This window comes from Oryx dammah, unplaced genomic scaffold, assembly GCF_014754425.2.
Source record: "Oryx dammah isolate SB20612 unplaced genomic scaffold, SCBI_Odam_1.1 HiC_scaffold_29, whole genome shotgun sequence".
NCBI lineage: Eukaryota > Metazoa > Chordata > Mammalia > Artiodactyla > Bovidae > Oryx > Oryx dammah.
In genome coordinates this window covers 102,439,134-102,446,517 of record NW_024070213.1, presented here as the reverse complement: position 1 = coordinate 102,446,517, position 7,384 = coordinate 102,439,134, and positions in this window count along the sequence as shown.

Genomic DNA, 7,384 nt, shown 5'->3' with positions numbered 1-7,384 from the left:
TATGGCAGAAAGTGAAGAGGAACTAAAAAGCCTCTTGATGAAAGTGAAAGAGGAGAGTGAAAAAGTTGGCTTAAAGCTCAACATTCAGAAAACAAAGATCATGGAATCCGGTCCCATCACTTCATGGGAAATAGATGGGGAAACAGTGGAAACAGTGTCAGACACTATTTTGAGGGGCTCCAAAATCACTGCAGATGGTGACTGCAGCCATGAAATTAAAAGATGTTTACTCCTTGGAAGAAAAGTTATGACCAACCTAGATAGCATATTCAAAAGCAGAGACATTACTTTGCCAACAAAAGTCCATCTAGTCAAGGCTATGGTTTTCCCAGTGGTCTTGTATGGATGTGAGAGTTGGACTGTGAAGAAGGCAGAATGCCAAAGAATTGATGCTTTTGAACTGTGGTGTTGGAGAAGACTCTTGAGAGTCCCTTGGACTGCAAGGAGATCCAACCAGTCCATTCTGAAGGAGATCAACCCTGGGAATTCTTTGGAAGGAATGATGCTAAAGTTGAACTCCTGTACTTTGGCCACCTCATGCGAATAGTCGACTCATTGGAAAAGACTCTGATGCTGGGAGAGATTGGGGGCAGGTGGAAAAGGGGACAACAGAGGATGAGATGGCTGGATGGCATCGCTGACTCGATGGACGTGAGTCTAAGTGAACTCCGGGAGATGGTGATGGACAGGGAGGCCTGGCGTGCTGCGATTCATGGGGTTGCAAAGACTCGGACATGACTGAGTCACTGAACTGAACTGAACTATGATAATGAAATCAATAAATAATACAAAACCTGCTAATATGGCACTATTGATTTTCAGATCTAGCCTCTTAGCATTTTTGAAGTATATAATACAGTACTGTTGACCATAGTCGCTATGCTATGTATTAGATCTTCAGAGGTTACTCATATTCTTGTACTCTGTAAAGTGAAAGTGAAAGTGAAGTCACTCAGTCATGTCCAACTCTTTGGGACCCCATGGACTGTGGTCTACTAGGCTCCTCCATCTGTGAGATTTTCCAGGCAAGAACACTGGAGTAGGTTGCCATTTCTTTCTCCAGGGGATCTCCCCCACCCAGGGATCGAACCCAGGTCTCTCACATTGTAGCCAGACGCTTTGCCGCCTAAGCCACCAGGGAAGTCATTTAACATCTCCCCAATTACCCCACCATTACTGATTTTAATACCTTGTATGAAAACATTGGAATATATGTAAATATATCAGTTGCCAATAATTTACCAAAAATAATCCATATTATCTAAGTTTATGAATGATTTTAACATATAAAAGTTTTTCAGATTAGTTTTTGTAACAATTCCATCCAGCAGTCAGTATTTTTTGTGTATCTACCTATACAGGCCTATAAAAAAAAATTTAAGAATGATACACACAAAGAAACAGAGCATAGCCATAAGAAAGAAAAACACAAATGGCATTATTTAAAAAAAGATTAAGACTGGCATTTGGAAAGAATTAGAAATAGAAAATAGGAAGTTATGAGATTAAAAAGTTTAAAAGGTAAACATAATTAAATCCAAATCAGAACCAGCTTTGCCAGAGTGACATACAAGTTAGAAATAGGAGGAATATTAAGGAACATGTTTATAACAAACTGAAACCTCATCATAGGGCTGTGGAATCCAGCTGACATAAGGGCCTAGTAGGCAGATAACTGTAGTAACAATTGAAAAAAATGATTAAGGTTAAGTTTCATTAGAATGTAACTTTGAAAGATACTCATCAAATAAAATAAAAGGTAAAGGATCTATAACAAATTGTAATAGATGATGCTTGAAACATATCACTTCCAAACAATACAATTCAGAATCTGACAATGTAAAAATATGTTTTCACTAGACAGATGAAAGAATACAACTTTGACATTCGTTGCTTTCCAAAGTTCATCCTATTGCAACATATTTATTTCCCCAGTTTCATGTATAAAATTTAAATGAATGTGTTTTTTATTTAAATATTCACTTTCTTATTCTCTGTGAGAACTTGTGGTTCAGATATATTTGGAATGGAGTTATGATTTTTTAGCCTGTGATGTTAAAGTTTTCCTTCCCAATCCTAAGAGAATTGAATGAAAATTTCTGTCTTGAATTTGTAGAAATGAATTGCCAAATGATAAAAACAATAAAACAAAATGTGTTCCATTTTGAAAGAACTTTAGAGAGGTTTTGGTTCTCACACAAAAGAAATGATTGGCATTTATATTCTAAAATTTCCAAGTTACCACTGTCTACATCTGATTCATGGACCTGCCTCAGATTCCATTTTCTAAAGCAGATAAACTGTGTAATAAATAATCTAGCTTCATTTTCAGTATGCTTTTTTAGATAAGAAAAATGTAGCAAAGAAAGATGGTAAGGTAGAAATGTTCAGAGAAAGAAATGAAAGTTGTATTTACCCCAAGTGTTTTTATTCTTATAGTAACTGAAGTTAGCACTATATAGAAAATAATAAGAAAATTAAAATAATAAAATAATAAGTGTTCACAGTTAAATCAGTAAGTAGACTAACATTTTATTGCATATATAAGGTATATATATATATTTGTGTATGTATATGTATTAAATATAACAGGTTACTTTGCATTCAGAAGTCTTATTGAATGGAACTTTTAAACTTAACTAGGGATCCAGACAGTCCATTTAGTATCCAATTGCTGTTCTGCCCACTAAATAAAAACCCTCATTATTTAGAGGCAATTTATGATTTTCCCAACCTATAGCAAATGCCATTCCCTGGAACTGACTGTAACTATGACAGCATTGGACTGTTCTGTAAACATATATAATACTTTCTGAAAGGTTAGTTCCAATAATTTTGTTAAGTTGATGACTGTTCTGGGTTCTCTGTATTTGTATGGTTATTTTTCAATTAACAAAATAGTCTTTAAGTCCATTATGTACCTGGCAAAACAACGAAAAAAGAAAGTACAGCTCCTAACTTCCCAATAATCTGGGAAGAAAGCCTAAAAATCACTGGGCAGAAAGTCTAAGCTTTCAAAGAGAATAGAAGGCAACTCTCCAGCTATACTTCCTTAAAGGTTTACTTAGGAACTGGCTTTCAGGTTAAGATCTAAGATGAATAGAGGTCACTGGAGGAGAAGCCCAACATTGTGAGAGAATGTTTTCCCCAGGTTCTTGGAGATCTTAGAAGCAACAGTCAAGAGAATCTCAACAGAGCAAAGAGGAAGATAAAGAAATGTTTCATTATCTCTATGTTGTAAAATGCACAAATATTCTTAATTTAAAAGAACCTAATAATTTACTCACTTTCCACTTACTTCATAATCCTGTTAACATTGGTCTACCATGTTTCCAGTAGCTTCTTCTCAGTCTTTTCCCTGCATTCATTCACTCTCATTCTACATGAGAAGCTTCAGATACTATTCCTGCCAAGCTCATTTACTTCCCAAAATGGAACCATTTACCATTTTTCTAAATGCCTCCTATACGTGATCTAATGTGTGGCTATATCTTTCTCTCTCTTCATTTCTCGCCAGCCCTACAGGATAACTTGTGTGCTGTGCTCAGTTGCTCAGTCATGTCTGACTCTTTACAACCCCAAGGACTATAGCCCACCAGGCTCCTCTCTTCATGAGGATTCTCCAGGCAAGAATAACGGAGTGGTTTGTCATGCCCTTCTCCAGGGGATCTTCTCAACCCAGATATCAAACCCAGGTCACCTGCATTGAAGGTGGGTTCTTTACCATCTGAGCCACCAGGGAAGCCCACAGGTTGACCCTGCTGCTGCTGCTGCTGCTAAGTTGCTCCAGTCGTGTCCAGCTCTGTGCGACCCCATAGACGGCAGCCCACCAGGCTCTCCCGTCCCTGGGATTCTCCAGGCAAGAACCCTGGAGTGGGTTGCCATTTCCTTCTCCAATGCGGGAAAGTGAAAAGTGAAAGTGAAGTCATTCAGTCATGTCCGACCCTCAGCGACCCCATGGACTGCAGCCTTCCAGGCTCCTCCGTCCATGGGATTTTCCCTATGCATCCTTAAAAGCCTGTTTCTCCTTCCTCTGTCCTCTCACTAGCCCTGTGTTCCTTCTTTATAATGCCTCATTCATTTTTATATATTCTCTACCAGATTTTATGCTTAGAAGAATATGAGCTTTGAAATGAGTTCAATAGAGATATAACTTTTTAAATCACTCATTTAAAAAATTTTTAATTAAAATAACTCCAAAATCACTGCAGATGGTGACTGCAGCCATGAAATTAAAAGATGCTTGCTCATTGGAAGAAAAGCTACGACCAACCTAGATAGCATATTAAAAAGCAGAGACATTACTTTGCCAACAAAAGTCCATCTAGTCAAAGCTATGGTTTTTCCAGTAGTCATGTATGGATGTGAGAGTTGGACTATAAAGAAGGCTGAGCGCCAAAGAATTGATGCTTTTGAACTGTGGTGTTGGAGAAGACTCTTGAGAGTCCCTTGCAGTCAATCCTAAAGGAAATCAGTTCTGAATGTTCATTGGAAGGACTGGTGCTGAAGCTGAAACTCCAATACTTTGGACACCTGATGTGAAGAACAGACTCCTTGGAAAAGACCTTGATGCTGGGAAAGATTGAAGGCAGGAGGAGAAGGGGACAACAGAGGATGAGATGGTTGGATGGCATCACCGACTCGATGGATGTGAGTCTGAGCAAGCTTCAGGAGTTGGTGATGGACAGGGAAGCCTGGCATGCTGCACTCCATGGGGTCACAGAGAGTTGGACATGACTGAGCAACTGAACGTTCAAAAACATTTTTGTCAAATCATACTATGGTTTTCAAATTCTTCAGATATATAAATCTTCATTCATTTTTAAAATAATTTTCAAACTCCCCATTAACTTCCTGAAATTAAATTTACAGATAAAATTACTTACTTATATAGAGTTAAAAATAATTTCTCCAATTGGCATTTGCAATATTAAATAAAATGTAATAAGTCACAGCTTTCCTTTCCTCTGTCAATACTCAAGCAGGTCTGCACTAATTGAGATGAAGTGGCCAGAGGGTCATGGCTTTATGTAGAATAAGAGTAGGTTCATAACCATAGAACCTAATCCAAACTGTATACAATTATTGTCTTAAATATTATCACTGAGATTATTGTCATTTATTTTATTTCCTACAATATGAAATACTGTTAGTAAATTCTCAAACAGAATAACAGATAATTTTCCCTTGATTTATTTAATAGTACATGCCTACAAAATTGTGTCCATTAAAATTATGCAAAAATATCCTTTGTGTCTATATGTAAAATAAAAGAAGGATCTGTTCTCAAGTAATTATAAGGGAGTTTTCCCATTTGCAACACTGAAATATTTAGAAGTCTTTAGGACACAGTAAAATTATGTTGTATGTGGGACTCTCCCCACATTCTATGATTTCTAGCACTATGATGTAAGTAAGAGCCCTGAATGTTTGCAGTGCAAAAGGATAGTGGTAACCAAAAACCTGCTCCACAAAGTTCCAATCCTACTCAGCTCTCAGAAGTTAATGTGAATTTTAAAATACCCTATTTAAGATGAATTTTCCTCAGAAAGAGGTACCCAACACCATCACTATCCAAGATATAATGAAAATATTTCTTAGTGATGGGAAAGTGTTTGAAAAACTCACTCCTTCCTGTTCTCTAGGACCTAATTTTTAGACAATTGTTTATAGCTTTCAAATTTATGTTATACAGTGTGCAGCTAATAATTGGTCAAACCAACTGTGTGTATGTGCGGGTGTTATCTTTGGAGCACAAAAAACTACCTTAATAAATATTTGTTGAATTGGATTTAAATTCATTACAATCACTACATGCATCACCCTTTTTCTGTTTTTTTCAATATTTTGCATAATTAGAATTGTTGAGATTGCCCCCAAGTGCTTTGCACAATACTGTGTATAAGATTAAGTAAAATTTCTTGAGTGAATTAATAAGTGAATGACTGAATAACTAATTATTAGGCCAGAGGTTTAGCCAGAGACCTCAGATGGCCTGCATTTAGCTTCTACCTTGTCAACTCTAAAATGATGACTTTCATTTTAACCATTCTTGTAATTTTAGAAAATATTGGATTTTGAAACTGAGATTAGAGCCCCTTTTTCTTTCCTAGACCCACTTATGTCTGCAGTTGTACCAAGAGCGACAAATGCACAGCCATATTTGCATCTTTTGAATGTGGCCTCCTGTGCCACAAGCTATGAGTAAACTGACACAACTGGATGGCTTAGGTCAGGAAAGAACACTCAGACGCCAGCTTCAAGGCTCTTTAGCCAACATGCCTCATACGCCCTGTCAGTGCAGGAAGCCTCTGCAACAGCAAGGTTGCTGAAGTGCTGTATAATGGAAAGTGTAGACCCTGTTGGATCAAAAGTAAACAGCTATGAAATAGGGAGCTCTTGATAACCACAAGTGTATTAAAGAACAGCATCCCACCATGCCATGACTTTAGCCAGCTGTGTAAATTTGCCTTGGGCTGAACCAGACTTTTGCTGATTCCTCAACAGGAAAACTCTGGGTATGCACCTTTTGGAGTCAAGAAAATGAGACCGTGGTGGGAGTGGCGGAGGATCTGAGTACCTGGGTGCTTTGGGGCAAGCAAACTAACTGGATGCAATCATAATGTATACTTTGCTAGATGAAAAGATCATAGAATAAATGTTGGGAATAAATGTCTCACTGATTTGTCTGCCCTTGCTCTCTTGAATAATAGGGCACTAAATCAGCCATCAACACCAGATAGTGTTTCTCAATCCAGAGAAATGTAAAACAGTACTTATTCATTACCTTATAGCAATGCAGAGAGGCTAACATATCTTTATAGTACCCCCTTTTTTAAAAGAGTCAACAAACATTTATTACCTACACAGTTTGTGTGAGGTGTTATGTTTGTTTAGTACATACCTCTGAAATACTATCACTATCCTTAATTTATGTTCTAATAATAAATTCACAAACAAATGAAAATTATGTATGTGTGGAAAGAGAGAAAGAGAAGGAGAGAGAATATAGGGAATATAGAATAAGCTAGTATAATAGTCTAGTGTGACACAGAGAAATGAAGATAGGAAGTTTGAAGATGGGTTCTTCTTTTACTGTCATAGAGGACCTCTCTGAAATGACTTCTGAGTTTATATCTTTACATTGATAAAATATGTGCTATGGTACAGGAATTTTCTATCAGTTTGGCAATATCTGTGAACAAAAATCCCCTACATCACTACCTTCCAGGTGATGGTAAAGAGGGAGTGAGAACAAAAATTGATTAATTAACATAATAAATAATGTGATAGAACATGACATGTGCTTAGGGAAAAAATAATGCAGAGAAAGGAAGCTTGAAAGAGCTGATGGCAAGTTGTCCTTTGAATAGGTGGTCAGGAA